The sequence below is a fragment of the Equus asinus genome, chromosome 3 (genome assembly GCF_041296235.1).
Source record: "Equus asinus isolate D_3611 breed Donkey chromosome 3, EquAss-T2T_v2, whole genome shotgun sequence".
Lineage (NCBI taxonomy): Eukaryota > Metazoa > Chordata > Mammalia > Perissodactyla > Equidae > Equus > Equus asinus.
Genome location: NC_091792.1, coordinates 81889370 through 81907467, shown reverse-complemented (window position 1 = coordinate 81907467; position 18098 = coordinate 81889370). Strand labels below are relative to the sequence as shown.

General features: G+C 38.7%; 1 long non-coding RNA gene across 1 annotated transcript; it reads left to right on the top strand.

Annotated features, from left to right (window-relative positions):
• Nucleotides 1-8980: 8980 nt before the first annotated feature.
• LOC123284383 (uncharacterized) lies at nt 8981-17577 on the top strand. Its single transcript, XR_011502120.1, has 4 exons — nt 8981-9067; nt 9227-13986; nt 15923-16117; nt 16939-17577. It is a non-coding gene; the product is annotated as an uncharacterized lncRNA (long non-coding RNA).
• The last annotated feature ends 521 nt before the right edge of the window (nt 17578-18098 follow it).

Below are 18098 nucleotides of genomic sequence, written 5' to 3'. Positions count from 1 at the left end.
GATTATAAGAGAATACTACAAAAAACTATACGCCAAGAGAATGGATAACCTAGAGGAAATGGATAAATTCTTGGACTCCTACAATCTCCCAAGGCTCACTCAAGAAGAGGCAGACAATTTGAACAGACCAATCACAAGGAAAGAGATTGAAACAGCAATCAAAAACATCCCAAAGAATAAAACCCCAGGACCAGATGGCTTTCCTGGGGAATTCTACCAAACTTTCAGAGAGGATTTAATACCTATCCTTTTCAAGCTATTCCAAAAAATTAGGGAAGATGGAACACTTCCTAACACATTCTATGAGGCCAACATCACGCTGATACCAAAACCTGACAAGGACACCATGAAAAAAGAGAACTACAGGCCAATATCACTGATGAACATAGATGCAAAAATTCTCAACAAAATTTTGGCAACCAGAATTCAGCAATTCATCAAAAGAATCATACATCATGATCAGGTGGGATTCATACCAGGGACACAGGGATGGTTCAACATCCGCAAATCAATCAACGTGATACACCACATCAACAAACTGAGGAATAAAAACCACATGATCATCTCAATAGATGCAGAGAAGGCATTTGACAAGATCCAACAGCCATTTATGATAAAAACTCTGAACAAAATGGGCCTAGAAGGAAACTACCTCAACATAATAAAGGCCATATACGACAAACCCATAGCCAACATCATACTCAATGGGCAAAAACTGAACGCCATCCCCCTGAAAACAGGAACGAGACAAGGATGCCCTCTAACACCACTCTTATTTAACATAGTACTGGAGGTCCTGGCCAGAGAAATCAGGCAAGAAAAAGGAATAAAAGGAATCCAAATAGGGAGGGAAGAAGAGAAACTCTCGCTGTTTGCAGACGACATGATTTTATATATAGAAAACCCCAAAGAATCCATTGGAAAACTGTTAGAAGTAATCAACAACTACAGCAAAGTTGTGGGGTATAAAATCAATTTGCATTAATCAGTAGCATTTCTATACTCCAGTAGTGAACCAACAGAAAAAAGAAATCAAGAATACAATACCATTCACAATCGCAACAAAAAGAATAAAATACCTTGGGGTAAATTTAACTAAGGAAGTGAAGGACCTATATAATGAAAATTACAAGGCCTTTCCGAGAGAATTGGATGACGACATAAGGAGATGGAAAGACATTCCATGTACATGGATTGGAAGAACAAACATAGTTAAAATGTCCGTTCTACCTAAAGCAATCTACAGATTCAACGCCATCCCAATCAGAATCCCAATGACATTCTTTACAGAATTAGAACAAAGAATCCTAAAATTCATATGGGGCAACAAAAGACCCCGAATTGCTAAAGCAATCCTGAGAAAAAAGAACAAAACGGGAGGCATCACAATCCCTGACTTCAAAACATACTACAAAGCTACAGTAATCAAAACAGCATGGTACTGGTACAAAAACAGGTGCACAGATCAATGGAACAGAACTGAAAGCCCAGAAATAAAACCACACATCTATGGACAGCTTATCTTTGACAAAGGAACTGAGGGCATACAATGGAGAAAAGAAAGTCTTTTCAACAAATGGTGCTGGGAAAACTGGAAAGCCACATGTAAAAGAATGAAAATGGACCATTCTTTTTCACCATTCACCAAAATAAACTCAAAATGGATTAAAGACCTAAAGGTGAGACCTGAAACCATAAGGCTTCTGGAAGAAAACGTAGGCAGTGCACTCTTTCACATCAGTATTAAAAGGATGTTTTTGGACAACATGTCTTCTCAGACAAGGGAAACAATAGAAAGAATAAACAAATGGGACTTCATCAGATTAAAGAGCTTCTTCAAGGCAAGGGAAAACAGGATTGAAACAAAAAAACAACCCACTAACTGGGAAAAAATATTTGCAAGTAATACATCTGACAAAGGCTTAATATCCATGATATATAAAGAACTCACACAACTCAACGACAAAAAATTAAATAACCTGATCAAAAAATGGGTAGGAGACATGAACAGACATTTCTCCCAAGAAGTTATATGGATGGCCAATAGGCACATGAAAAGATGTTCCTCATCACTGATCATCAGGGAAATGCAAATCAAAACTACACTAAGATATCACCTTACACCCGTTAGAATGACAAAAATAACTAAAACAAATAGTAACAAATGTTGGAGAGGTTGTGGAGAAAAAGGAACCCTCATACACTGCTGGTGGGAATGCAAACTGGTGCAGCCACTATGGAAAACAGTATGGAGATTCCTCAAGAAATTAAAAATAGAACTACCATACAATCCAGCTATCCCACTACTGGGTATCTACCCAAAGAGCTTGAAGTCAGCAATTCCAAAAGTCCCATGCACCCCAATGTTCATTGCAGCATTATTTACAGTAGCCAAGACGTGGAAGCAACCTAAGTACCCATCAACAGATTATTGGATAAAACAACATGTGGTTTATGTATACAATGGAATACTACTCAGCCATAAAACAGAACAAAATCGTCCCATTTGCAACAACATGGATGGACCTTGAGGGAATTATGTTAAGTGAAATAAGCCAGATAGAGAAGGACAATCTCTGTATGACTCCACTCATATGGAATTTAAACATGTGGACAAAGAGAACAGATTAGTGGCTACCAGGGGAAAGGGGGGGTGAGGGGTAGGCACAAAGGGTGAAGGGGTGCACCTACAACACGACTGACAGACAATAATGTACAACTGAAATTTCACAAGATTGTAACCTATCATTAACTCAATAAAAAATTTTAAAAAAATAAACCAAAAAAAAATTAAAAAAAAAAAAAGTCCTACAGTTAGAGAAATGCATAGAGGATGAAAAGTTGAGGATGGGATTTCGCAATGCATGGGAATTTGATTGGATATGGCTGGGTCCCTCAATAAGAGTGGAGTTTGAAAGGAGGAGCTTGGTCAAGCCCTGTGTAGAATGGTCAGTGAGCATGTCGATGTAAACACTGTACAGTGTCTCGATTTTTCAGGAGCAGTGAGAATGGGCGTGGCTCTCCCATCACACAGTGGTCGGGTGTAATAGTGCCATGAGTGGGATGCCAGACATCTAATTAGCTCCTACAACTATCCCATCACCCAGGGTTAATAGATGATGTTTCCCTTGAGTTGATGTCCTATAGAGATATGATTGTGGTAGACTGCAAGAAGCTTCTGGAGCTGTTTGGAGAGATTTTAGTGGGTATGACTCCTACACTTACCTGGCAATTGGCATGGACCACTGTGCTCTTGGCTGGTGCCTACCTACTAGCTGATCCAGCTGGCTGAACCAGCTGTCAAACCCGTAAGACATTAGTAAGGGTTCCATTATCAGTAAACAAGCAATCATTGGTCCAGATGGCTTCAAAAGAAAAAAGATAACCCTTCTGTTATTTGGCAATATGACATCTTTATTTGAAAATTCTCAGCAGAATACGGCAGAAATAGTATACTCACAAAAGGAAAAGCCAATGCGATATTATAATGATTTTTGTTACCATTTCCAATCCTTTAACAGAGAAAGAAGTAAAAGGTATGGCATTGTGAGCAGAGGAGACTGTTCAATGCCAATTTTACAGCTAGTTAGGATTTGGATAACATTATAATCATTCAAGATGGGACAAAACAACATCAGCACGATGTTGGTGTTGAAAGGGAAGCAAAGAAAACCCTGACTAGGTGAAAATGACGCACAGAAGGAGAACCAAATGCAATTATCATCACAGGTGCTTCAAAGAACTCTCTGCAATATTCATGATGAAGAGGTTCTGTTAATGCTACCAGAAAGAAACTCATTAAAGAGGCAAATAAATAGAATACAAAACAGACATCGACCTCCAAACCCAACTCTATGTCATGGAATTGAAAGCACAGAGAAGTATAAAGTGACCAGACAAGGAGAACCATTTCATATGCATGATTCCTGTGCTCAGGATGACAAAAGAATTCTTATTTAAACAACTTGACAGTATTCAATATTTAAGTGCCAGTACCACATCATTCAGTGATGGCACCTTCAAGATGGTACCAACACAGTTCACTCAGTATTTACCATGCATGATATAGTATTAGGTTATACTATGACATTGATTTATGCACTAACAATGAAAAGGTGAGAAGATGCTTACAGACAAGTACTTGCATTTACACAGGAAAGAAATCTTGACACTAACACTTCATTTTGCAGGATGAATTTCGAGACTGCAAATATAAATACTATTTGACCACTCCTACCAAACGCACAAGTAAAAGGATGCTTGTTCCACTTTTCGCAATCACTGTGGCAAAAAATATCTTGTTTGAGTCTAACAGATGAGTATATGACAATGAAAAGTAGCACTCATAAGTATGCATCCATGTTGTTTGGACTTCCATTTGTGCCTCTGGAAGATGTAAATGAAACTTTTGAATACATTGTGGAGAATGCAGAAGAAAATTTAGATGACCTAATGGATTATATTGAGAGAGTATACGTCCATGGAAGGCATGGCAGAGGCAGAAGAAGACCGGAAGCTGCAAGATTTCCCCCAGAAACTTGGAATGTTTATATGTCAGTACTGAACAGCCATCACAGGACAAATAATGCAATGGAAGGCTAGCATAGCACATTTCAAAAGCTGATGATAGTGCCTCATCCTTCAACTGGAGATTTATTGAAGTGTTAAAAGATGAACAGCAAAGCAATGAACAGGTTATCACCCAAGTTCTTGGTGCTCACACTCAAATATGACCACCAACTTCACAATGATACCAACAAAATCAAATTTATATAACAGAAATTGTTAACAGATATAATGTATTTAAAGCCAATAATCGGGTCAATATATACCTGAGAGCAATTGCTCATTGACTTAAGAGTAACCCTGCCAAACTTCATGATGAGGAAGAACAAGAATAAATGTGAAATCCAAAAGTCTTCATGAATTACCATAAAAATAATTTAAATAAAATTTTAATGAAATTAAATGTATTATTTAAGGAATCATGGGCCAAATATCAAGGACCTTCTGGTGTGGACCAAATGTCTCAATGGACATTTTGAACAGGACAAAATATCATGGACTTTTTTGGTGTAGACCAAATGTCTCCATGGACATTTCGGACAAATGTCCTGCCAGGGACAAAAGCACCTAATACTATAAACATTTGTGTACCCATTTAAAGCAAGGAATTAGACTGACCACTTGACAGCTTGCAAATGAAAAAAAAATGCCAAAGCTATTTCTAAATTAATGCCAACTATTTTTTTAAAGAATAAACATATTTCATCTACAATGTATTCTTGTTTTTAAAGGTTTTTAAAATTTATATTTCAATGAAAACTATGTCCTTAAGAAACTTTAAAGGCACAGTATTTTTTTGTCTACTTTGCCTTCCAGAATTAGCATTTTTCCAATGTCAATAGCAGGAAAATCTTTTCCAACAGCTGGGAATGAGACCCTGGTCTCCCACCGCATTACGGAAGTGAATGCAACTCATGCAAGTGAGACTATTGAAAGTCTCCTTATGGAAACACTTTGCTTACAAGACCACATGCCCAGCTATCCAGAAATCAAATTATTAATCTTGTCAATATAAACCACATTTCTCCATTTTCTCCCAATGTCTTACCAAAAAATTTTCCATGTGATGTTTTATCTTATTTTCTGTTGACACTCTCTGAAACACCCTCCCCAGGGTTGCCTCCCCAGTGTATGTTTGCTCAACAGGCATTTAATTCCTTGAGAAGTATCCCAAGTATTTAATTACTTTACTGTACTCGAAGTTCTAAATATCAGTCCCACACTATTGGGTCATGATAATGAGGATGCAGAAATGTTCTGTTTATTTTTCCAGCAGTGCTCATCCTTTCTCTTGGTTCTACATTTCAGTAAACAGAGACTTTTTCCAACTGATGTTCAGCTCACTCTGCTGTAAATAACAGCATCTCATGCCTTCAGATAAATAGTCTGGCTCTACAGTTCCTCCTTCGGCAATATGACTCAGAGCCTTCAAAACTTTCCCATGGTCTATGAGCCCCAATCTTTGCAGATCAAGTCATGAAAAGAAATATAGTAACTTATTATGATCAAACCCAGGGTAGAGATTTAACAAAGATGGATAATCAAACCTATTGAAAGGGGCTGAAAGCATTCTCATCCACCTTATATTGGGGATATAAAAACAGATTATTTCAGTTTGGTTCAACACAATTCATGAAAAATGTATTGTGTGCTTCTTAAGTGCAAGCTGCTCTGTAAGACATAGCCGATTTTAAGGGTGTGTGTCTATGAGCCAGTCCTGATGGCCTAGTGGTTAAGTTTGGCATGCTCCACTTTGGCAGCCTGGATTTGGTTCCCAGGCATGGAACCACACCACTCGTCTGTCAGTAGCCATATTGTGTTGACAGCTCACATAAAAGAACCAGAAGAACTTACACTATACACAACTACGTACCAGGGCTTTAGGGAAAAAAAAGAAGAAAAAAAAAGGAGGAAGATTGGCAACAGATGTTTACTTAGGGCAAATGTTCCCCTGGGGAAAAAAAAAAGGTATGTGTATAGATTTATATTTATGTTCCACTTCATTCTACAAAGACTTGATATAATTTGAAGAAAACATATAATTAAACATAAATGAAAATAGGGCCAAGGAAATGTGAACAAATTGAAATGGAAGATCAAGGCTGGGAAAGAGGAGTTGGGGGTATATAGGTATGGTTGCAATTAAGCAGCCGTGGGCAAAACAGCCATTCTGAGTCTCGACCTGCAAACCACGGAAACCAAACTTTATCTTAGCAACAAGTTGTTTACTTATGAACAAAGGCAAAAGAGTATGAACGTGGGTGATGCCAGCACAAACACAAAAATGCTCAATTGGTAAATTCCCTCTTAAGGTCTTGGCAAGTCTTACAGCACATTAATCTAAAAAACAAAATTTTAAAAAAATACTGTATTGAGTGAGGTTTAGTAGCTGTATAAATCTTTATGGTCCTAATTCCTTCTCTGGGAGAATTGATTGGTTGACAAAAATGAAACTTGGAAGGTAACCTATTAAAAAAATGTTGAGCTAGAGTCATATTAGAGAATACAGTACATCGGTTCTAATTTTAGGTTTGGAGAAGTTACCAGCTGAATCTCTCTTGTAAATCCTTTTACGGTGTTTCTATGAAGTTTTGGGGCCAAATCTTTCAGGTTACTGAATCTCCTAAGTGCTGCGAGCCTGGTTCCACTTCAAAAGTTTACAAGAGCCTCTAAAGAAAGGTGCTCATCTCAGAGTACCATGCAGCTCTAGTGTGCTCAGGACAGGGTCCAGGGCACTTAGAAGGACTTTGAGAAGGGTGCTGCAGGAGTATGGGCTTTGGAGTCAAATATACCTGGTTCAGGACCTGGAGACTTGCTTGAATAGATGTGACCTCAGCTTCCATATTCATAAAATGAGAATAATAGTAACCACATTGCATGGATGTCCTGAGTGTTAGTGGTGAGAATCGTAAAGCACTTCCTATAGTGCCTGGTTCATAATCAGTATCAAATATCCTTATCATTAACTTGGTTCCCATTGGTAACCAAGGGTTTGGATTTTTTAAATATTTAAAATGTAACCACCTGGGACAAAATGACCTGGAGTCCAGGCTCAGTAAAAACTGTCTTGTGGAGATCAACATGGGGTCCCAGAAGCCCCCAGAATTTCCTAAGAGTTTGGGGATAAGAATCTTCTGAACTGGAGGGGCTACCAGAAATTCAGGTGGAACTAGAGGCAAAATATGATACACACATGGGGTGATCAACCATCCTGGTTTTCCCAGGATTGAAGGGCAAAACCTGGATCTTACTATTTCAAGACACAGGATTTTCAACTAAAATCAGGAGAGTCCCAGGCAAATGGAGATAAATTGGTCACTGCATGCACACACTGCATTGCCATAGAGCCTGTGAGTGTGTGTGGTGTACAGGGTCATCTTAGCTTTGGGCTGTCAGCCCGCCTCTCTCATAGCCCTGATCTTTCACCCTCAGTAACAGCCTGTGTCACGGCCCTTGGCCAGGACTCTGATCACTGCAGTTTCATAATCACAGTTGGGTAGTGAAAATAGTCACTGAAGTCAAGAGAACTAGGTTCAACATCAGTTCCCACGGTGACTGGTAAGTGCTTGAGGCAAGACACTGAACGCTCCAACCTTAGCAATGAGAGGAAATTACACCTACTCAGGGCTTGTGGTCCAGCATAAGTGAGGTAACGTGTGCGGAGGTGCTTATTAAACTGTCAAACAGTAAATGAAAAATGTAATAAATGATATCCCTAACATTAAGAGAGTAAGAAAAGGGCCTTTATGTGCACAGGGAAATGGACCTCAGTTTATTGCTGAATCATTCTTAATAGCAGAAATCATTATGCAATTTTAACACTGAATCGCGTACAACTACTAGACATCCAGAATCACAATGAATGCTACGGACTTTTACTCTGCCTTAGCAAACAGTGAAACTTAACGGTGTGGTTTTATTCTGGCCTTTGTTCCTAAAATTTTCTCTCTCCAACACTGCATACTCAGATGGTAAGTCAAAGAGCCAAATGCAAACTGGGACTCATCCATTAATCCTTCAGCTATGCCAAGCCAGGTGAGGATGAAACCATGCAGGAAAGCAGAGCTGGAGTGGGCTTTCGGAAGCTCTGCCTTGACAATGAATATTTTGCTAATCCTTTTTCAGGCACACTGTGCCAGCTTTCAAAACTGTTGTGTGAAATTGTGCTTGGCAGTTTCAAAAAGTTTTCTTCTGCATGCAAACCCTGTCCAAGAAAAGAACCCAAAGCTGAATTTTTGTAATAAGGCATGGGCTTTCACCTCTGCTAAGTGTGAACTCTCCACTGCGTTCAGCTTTCAACAGAGTGTGCTGGCTGCTGAGACTTTCCATTTGAGGAGGTCAGGAATTATAGAAAAAAATAAATACAATTTTTTTTAAAAAAAGCACAAAGAAATCAGTTTTGCCATGTATCTAGCTGAGAACAATTTGAAAATAACTCCGAGGCACCAAGGCCTGGCTGTTCTTTACAGACAGGAGCCTAGGGATCGTTTCTTACAGGAAGGTCAGGCCACAAACAATCACAGCAACTGCCAAGGGAGCATGGCTAAGAACTGGAAGGCTGGAGGCATGGCCTTGGGAAGAAGACAGACACAGCTCTGGGAGGCACTGACTGTCATTGAGTGAAGCTGGTAATCTGTTCTTTCTTTGCTTCTGTTTCCAGGTTCCCCTCAGGGCTCGTCTCTGTAAAACATGGAGTAGGATTCTCGAATGTGCACCAGAAGTGGCTGCACACCTCTTCTCCATTGCAGAGGTCCATCCCATATTCAAAAGGAACTCTTAGAAGTACCTAGGGCTGCAGCAGTGTGGTAGGTGCTGGGCTGGCATGAGAGTAGGCTCATCAGTCCCCTCCCCTCCTCAACTCTCACAGTTTTGCTTTAACCAGTTTTGTGTTGGCAAGCTTTTGTCTGGGAAGAAGAAGAGGTTCTTCTGGGCCTCTGTGGGAGGGGAAAAGAACTGCTTTGTGTTTTCTACAGCATGGAAGTTGAAACATGAGTGAAATTCTTAAGACTAATTTGGTCTCAGTTTAAGGAAGACATTTCCAATATTAAATGGGTTAACATGAATTTTCTGAGCTGCTTATGATTAGAAGGGTAGACCCACTGGCAAGTAACAACACAGAGCAAACTGTTGCATTGTTGGAGAGGTTAAACTAACCTTAGCATCATCTAAGATGTGAAATGTAAGGACTGATAATTGGTAAAAAAAAATATCACTGGTAAAGGCAAATATACAGGAAAGGTAGCAGATTAACCACATACAAAGATAGTATGAAGGTCAAAAGACAAAAGTACTAAGATCATCTATATCTGTGATGAGAGGTTAAGGGATACTTAAAAATAAAAGTGTTAAAATATGATATCAAAAACATAAAATGTGTGGAGGGGGAGTAAAAGTGTGGACCTTAAGAGACCATCATCTTAATATTTTGCTATTTACATAAGTTATTATATATGAATCTTTTGGTAACCACAAACCAAAAACCTATAATAAATACTCAAAAAATAAAGAGAAAGGAACCTAAACATAACACTAAAGAAAGCCATCAAATCAGAAGGTAAGAGAGAGAGAGAAGAAAAGAACGGAGAAGAAATACAAAAACATCCAGAAAAAAGTAACAAAATGGCAATAAGTACATACTTAACAGTAGTTGCTTTAAATGTCAATGGACTAAATGCTCCAGGAAAAAGATATAGGGTGGCTGAATGGATAAAAAAATAAGACCCATATATAAGCTGCCTACAAGAAACACACTTCAGACATAAAGACACTCACAAACTGAAAGTGAAGGGATAGAAACAGTTAGTCCATACAAATAGAAATGAAAAGAAAGCTGGCATAGCAATGCTTATATCAGACAAAATAGACAGTAAGACAATAATAGTATGGGACTTTAACACTCCACTTACACCAATGGATAGATCATCCAGACAGAAGATCAATAAGGAAACACTGGCGTTAAAGGACACATTAGACCAGATGGACTTAGCAGATATATACAGAACATTCCATCCAAAAACCACAGAATACACATTCTTTTCAACTGCACACAGAACATTCTCCAGGATTGATCACATATTAGCCCACAAAACAAGTCTCAATAAATTTAAGAAGATTGAAATAATACCATGCATCTTTTCTGACCACAAAGGTATGAACAAAATGGAAAGACAGCCCACTGACTGGGAGAAAGTATTTGCAAATTATATGTCTGACAAGGGGTTAATCTCCATAATATAAAAGGAACTCACGCAAATGAACAATAAAAAAGCAAACAACCTGATCAAAAAGTGGGCAGAGAAGGTGAACAGACATTTTTCCAAAGAAGATATACAAATGGCCAATAGGTACATGAAAAGATGTTCAACATCATTAACCATTAGGGAAATACAAATCAAAACTACCCTAAGATACCACCTTATGCCTGCTAAAATAGCTATAATCACGAAGGCTGAAAATAACAAATGTTGGAGAGGATGTGGAGAGAAGGGAACCCTCTCACACTGCTAGTGAGAATGCAAACTGGTGCAACCACTATGGAAAACAGTATGGAGATTCCTCAAAAAACTAAAAATAGACCTACCATATGACTCAGCTATCCCACTAGAGTCTGTAAGGGTTAAAAATTCTAATTAATATATGTAATTAAAGCTACTAAAAGTTAATAAGGCAAACATCTTTGTATCTAAGGAAAGTAAAATGTATGTTTTCAGCACAGAAAATGTAAAGAATGGAAATATTTTTTGTTTGTTGGGTTAAGAAAGATAAATTTGTCCTAAAGTACTAGAAAAAGCAAAGGAAACATGGGACGAATTCTGAATGTAAAAAGAAAGTTATAGGAGGTTTGTGAAAGAGAAATTCTGAAAAGAGTTTTATGCCTGGTCAAGCTGTCTAAGATTAAAGTAAATCCAATTAAGTAAATGAGTTGTAATGTAAAAATAAATGAGCTGCTGCAAAACTTAAAATTTGGTGTTCTCTCTCAAAAGGATAATTTTCTTGAACTTTTGGTCTTCTCTTGATAAAGAGGTTACAAAGGTTTTTTCTTTATTTTTCTGTGTCTACCTAAAAGACAGAAAATCTGTTTTGTTAAAATAATTTCCTATGTTCAGAAAGACTGAGGTCTTTCTATTAAGATTTTTTTGACTAACCGTTTGCCTTTGACTGTTTCTGTTGTCAATTTGATTAAACAGAGTGAATGTTGTTTCCCATTTGAACAAGTGTTTTAAAACCTTTTGATATTTTTGACAAGCTCCCCATCCCACCAAAATATTCAAATCCTGAATAAAGACTTTCTTTTGGCCTGGAAGGAGGAAGAGAATTTCTCTGTGGATTTTCAGAGGGCCCCTGAGACTTCTCAAAGAGATTTGCTTTCTCTTCCTATAAGGAGGAAGCTTATTAGGCTTATTTGGTATGTTAAATTACATGAGAAGCATTGTCAAATAAGTGATGATAAGCTTTCTTAGGTGGTATTATGTGGATAAATGTTATTGATATAAATGTTTTTTAAATTATATGAAATTCCTAAAATTTTGATCTGTCCTGGTTGTTAGCCATAATTCCAGTTATCTTGAAGTGTTTAATGTCACAGAAATAGCTAAGTTTGTCAATTGCCCTTTTTAGTCTTTTGTCATTTGCAGATAGTTGCTGTTTTACTCTGATGCTTTTGCAAATATGTCTCAGCTTCAGAAAGATTCACGGAAAGGACCCTGATACTTACTCTAGAATACAGCCTTCTGATAAAATTTCTGATTATAAAACTGAACTGGGTAAGAATTTACAGAACTCTAACAGAGAAACTGATGACCTCATAAAATTGCCAACAGAAGATTAAGATCAAGAATCGATTACACAGGACTGAATGACTATGATTTATATGACTTTTCATTTGAGATATTGCTGATTTTTTGATGTTCTGTTTTGTTTCCAGATTTAAGGAAGTTTTTTCTCCCATACTAACTATGACATATCAATTTGATGAATTATACTTTAATTGAATGAATTTTTACTTTTTAAAAAAGTAAATTTTTAAATGAATGAATTTATACTTTAATTGAACTATACTTTAATTGAATTAATCAATTTGATGAATTATACTTTAAGCAGATTTGAATCATTTTTTTTTCTCCCTACCTGATCCCTCCAGGATTTGGAAACTATTAATGAGTGAGTATTGTTTTCATGGAAATATAGTTCTTTGCATAAGTTCAATAAGAATCTGTTCTCCTTATAACAGGACACAACTGAAAACATTGGTTATCTCACCAAAGCTTTGGCTGGAATGTCATATTTGAGAGAAACAGGGATAGACTCAGATATGACCAGACAGCTTTTGAGAGATAAAGATTGGACTTTATGGAATAAAGCCATTTGGAAATATTGGCCTGGTACCTTGTTTCCTAGCAAACTTATGGGTAAGGAAGGAAGGCCACTTATCTGGCAGGTGGCTGGAAACTTGAAATATTTTGGGGGACCTCTAGAAGAGAGGAATCCATCCAAATCTGTAAGTATTCCAGGCGAAATCTGGTGTCTTTGGCTTGGCTTTCCTGGCCTGGAGAGGCCTTTAAAGTTCAATCTAATATTCTTCATAAAAAGTTTCAGGGGCCAGCTCCATGGCCGAGTGGTTAAGTTTGCGTGCTCCACTGCGGCGGCCCAGGGTTCAGATCCTGGGCGGGGACATGGCACTGCTCATCAGGCCACGTTGAGGCGGCGTCCCACATCCCACAACTAGAAGGACTCACAACTAAGATATACAACTGTGTACAGTGGGGGTTTGGGGAGATAAAGCAGAAAGAAGAAAAAATAAAAAAAGATTGGCAACAGTTGTTAGCCCAGGTGCCAAACTTTAAAAAAAAAAAAAATGATCCAGCAAAGCAGATTTGAAAGAACTTGTATGATAAATTGCTATTCTTGCTGTACTTATGTAAATAATTGAGACAAGTTTATTGAAACTAAACTTATTTTGCAAACCAGTTAGTCTTCATTTGGCTATCTTTGGTAAAAGTGGAGGTGATTTTAGAGAGAAAAACTATGTTTCAATAAAAACTATAGTACACATTCATGGATATTATGTTCTAGTTATGATAATTGTCTTTGAGGTTTTTATTTTATATCTGTTAACTGGACTGGATCCTAAATTCTTCTACTTTCTTGAAATATCTGGCTACAAATCTCCAAACTAATGTTTTCAATTTTTTCCCATCATTTTCATTTGGAATCATTGAGAATTGAACCTGCCCTTTTTCCTGAAGCCTTGCAAACTGAAGCTGGACACCTTGATATAAACTTAAGAGAGATTCGTGTCTCTTGCTGTGTAAGATACCTGAACACCTGAGGATATCATCACAGACATTTCAAACTGCAAAAGATGCTTTGACTTTGACACATAGAAATCTTTTTGACTGACTGCCACCTGGGCTCAGAAAGGTTTGTAATTTTCTGGCTGAACTGTGGGAGCCCACCTGCATCCCCATCTTACTAAGAGACTGGTTCAATGAGATGGGAAAACTTATGCCCCTCATCAACAGTACAATCTCTCAAGATTGAGGATGAATAACAAAAGGGAGGATTGATATCAGTCAACACAAGGTTGACATAAGGGAAGCCATATCGTAGAAAAGAAATCATATTGCAACTTTGAATGCCCTCTGATTAACTGACCCAGACATGCTCTGTAGATTTTATGGACCCTCCCAGCTGCTTTAAGTTGGTAACTTTTCTTCTGAGTTCTTTAGGAATGTGATGACCCCCAGCCAGAGAGTCTGTACTGATGGCCATCACCAATGACACTGAAAGATCAGGGTATACGTTGTTGTTCTGGTCTCTGATGCATACCAGGCAAAACAAAAGACTATCAGGCACTGAGACCAGATGTCTGCCCCACCTGGAGATCAGATGGAGGCCCCACTGGGATTAGGTCTATTTTTCAGGGACTGTTAAAATTTGGGTTGTCTATACTTCTTATCCTTCAGGTTGGACATTTGACTATAAAATGTGCTTTTTAGATGGTTTAGATGTTGAGCAAGATACAAAATTCTAGGAATACAAAAATGTCAATATGAAGCCAGGAACAACAGAATATTTCCAAATGAGCACTAAACAGTTTCATTCCTCTAACCCAGATTCACACCCCGATTCAGCAGGAAGTAGCTAGATCGGTCGTCGCCCCAAATCCCTCAAGAATGAGGAATGACCAAAGAATAGGGGGGATTTAAACTGGCAGAGAGTTAGCCATTGATGATTAAGTAGCTAGGAACAAAAGTTTCTTTTCCTTTTTGCAATTACCAATTATAGCTTTTAGCTGTTTAACCCACCCATTGTTAACTGTGCTGCTTAGTCAGTATGCTGTCTGACTCTCACTAGGCTCCCATAGATAACATCTCCCTGGAGCCTGGGTCACCATGGTAATGGGTGTGTGAACTGTTTTTCAGGAATTAGAACTCCTTGTCCACTTCAGGCCAGTTGAGAACACCAGCTCATCAACTGGGCCCACAAAGATGTCCGATAGGTGACCTTTTGACATCAAGAGGCTAAAAACTCCACCCTTAGATCATGTTAATGCCACCATTTTGTGGACATGGGTCCTATGAAGAGGAGTGGAATGTGACTATGCTTGCATACATCATCAATTACCTCACCTCTCCTCACCACCTATCACCTACCTCCACATCTCAGACTACCTTGCCCCTATCCCATAAATAGCCCTGAGTCCCTGTTTTCAGGGAAGTGAATTTGAAGCTCATGCTTTTCCTTCCTTGTGATTAAATTCTCTCTCTGCAGCAATCTCGTCATCTTGGTGTTTGGCTTTCTGGGCAGCAGGCAAAAACGAACCTGGTTCAGTAACACCAGTACTTCAGGGATGACCCACTAGACAGATCCAGGGGCTGGGAGCACCCCAGGCAACACTCACTCTCAAATCCATTTAAGTACATAGCCAGGAGCTGACTACCTTCATACACTGCAAAGACAATGCTGATACCTAAAGTTAAACTAATGCATTAAAGTAAATTTTATCAGCCAGTTTTAAATATAATGCTTACAAATTTTAATTCATGGATAACCTGTTAACCAAACATGTTTTTAAAAACATTTTTATGGGGCCGGCCCCGTGGCCAAGTGGTTAAGTTCACATGCTCTGCTGCGGTGGCCCAGGGTTCAGATCCTGGGCGGGGACATGGCACTGCTCATCAGGTCACGTTGAGGCAGCGTCCCACATCCCACAACTAAGACATACAACTATGTACGGGGGCGTTTGGGGAGATAAAGCAGAAGAAAAAAAAAAAAAGATTGGCAACAGTTGTTAGCTCAGGTGCCAATCTTTAAAAAAAAAAAATCATTTTTATGAAGTGGTGTTTTGCTTTAGGTATCCTAGGCCTCAGGATGGGGATTATCCTGAGATGGCATCCTAAGACCTCATGTTAGCACCTGCTGGGAGACTTTTCTTGCCAAACTTACACAGGAGCTCTGTTCAACAAAGAGCAAATCAAACAAGCACTGGAAAAGAGCCAAGTCCTGATGAGGGAAGAACTCTCCTCCAGCTGCTGGAGGAGCAAGCAATGTGAGTAACAGCTTGACTAGTTCTCCCGTGTTGGTCACAATAGGATCAAGAAGGCTTCACTGGGCACATGAGAAAGGGAAGAACTGAACCAAATCCGGGTCTGGGAAACTCAGTTCAAACAGGTCTTCTAAAAGTCACAAATGTCACCAGTGTAAATGCCTACTAATTTGTTCAGTCACTCAAAGGATCTTCCATTCTTTCAGCAAGGTTTTATTAGTTTCTAGTATGGGCATAGGTGCTGGGATATTGGTGGTGGGGTCAAGTACTAAAATTAATATGAGGTAGTTTCTATTCCAATATATATAATCTATTTGCATATGATAGATTCTCAGTAGTCTTTTTTCTCAGCTAAGCAATCCTAATTTTTTAAAAAATCAAAGATAAAACATGGGCAACAAAGCATAGCCATTCTATAATCATGTCTGAGCACACACACCACATACACCACACAGAGCACACACATGCAACACAAGCAACACACACCCCCCTACACACTCTACAAACACACAGACTACCCACATACATACACACACACCAGCCGTGCGTCACATCCTACTTACCTAGTGTGGTGATTTAAAAAATACGTTCACAAATTTTCGAATAGTCTTCTCTTGAGAAGGTAGAGCTTCCTCTCTCCTTGCACGTGCTGGACTTAGTGCCTTGATTCTACTGAGTTCTAATTCTAATGAACAGAATAAGGCAGAGGTGATGATGTGCAGCTCTGAGACTAGATCATAAAAGTCATTGGAACTTATTCCTTCCATGCTCTTTCTCTCTCTTCCCCTCTTCTCTCTCTCTCTCTCTCTGTTTCTCTCTCTCAGATCACTGACACTGGGAGAAGCATTGCTGTGAACAGCCAGCCCTACGAAGAGGAACTGAAGCCTCCTGCGACAGCCATGTGAGTGAGATTGGAGGTTGAAAATTGGCCCAAGCAAGTTTTCAGGGATGTAGCCGCAGCTGATGGCTTGCATGAGACCTCAGGAGAGAGCCCGAGCCAGAACCACCATGCTAAGCCTTTCCTGGCTTCCTGACCCTCAAAAACTGTCTGAGAAAATACATGGTTGTCGTTGTAAGCTGCTAAATTTGGGGAGGATTTGTCACACAGCAAATATAACTATGACACCTGGTTAAAATGAGTAACTACTGCTTCTTTACCAATTACATGTTCATTCCCAGTTCATTACTCTCACCTTCTTGATAAATGTTATCTTGATGTGTTATCTTGATAATGTTGTTCTTGATAAATGTTATTAAAGTTCTCAATCATAGACTTACCTCTGCTTCCTGACAGCATCGAGCCCAGAGCAAAGCCCCCTTCCTTAAACCCTCCCTAGACTCACCTAACACAGGCCCAAATCTTAGAATAAGTTTTTCCTAACACTCGTATTGAAATGGCTCATGGTTCTTAACAGTGTGCGCTCTCTTGTTGCATCATGTAAATAAACCCAAACCTTTGTTTGATTATGGGTGTCTTCCTGGTGACTTAGACTAAAGGTGTCAGCAGTAGTTTGAAGAGGTATTGGGCAGCAGACTTTCTGTGCTGTGCATGCATGAAAATCAATTCAAGCTGTTAATAGATATAATTATAAAAATATTAGCTCATATTTATTGAATGTTTATCTTATGCCAGATGTAATGCTAGGTGCTTTATATGCGTTATACCATTTTATTCTAGTAAAATGATTTTATGAAGTGGTTGATATTATTATCCCCATATTACAGATGAATAAATGGAGATATTGATAGGTTAAGTAACTAATACAATGTCACACAGCTAGGCAGCAATGGGATTTGAATCCAAACTTCCTCCAGACCAACACTCCTAACCAATGGTAGATTATCCCCACCAATGTGTACCATGACAACTACTTAAATCTAATAGCCGGTAGTGATTCCATAATATCTCCTTCAGCCTGAATGCCGACTACCCCGCACTATGTCGAGCGTCCTACCTTCCCATCGTCTAGAAACAGAGATTTCA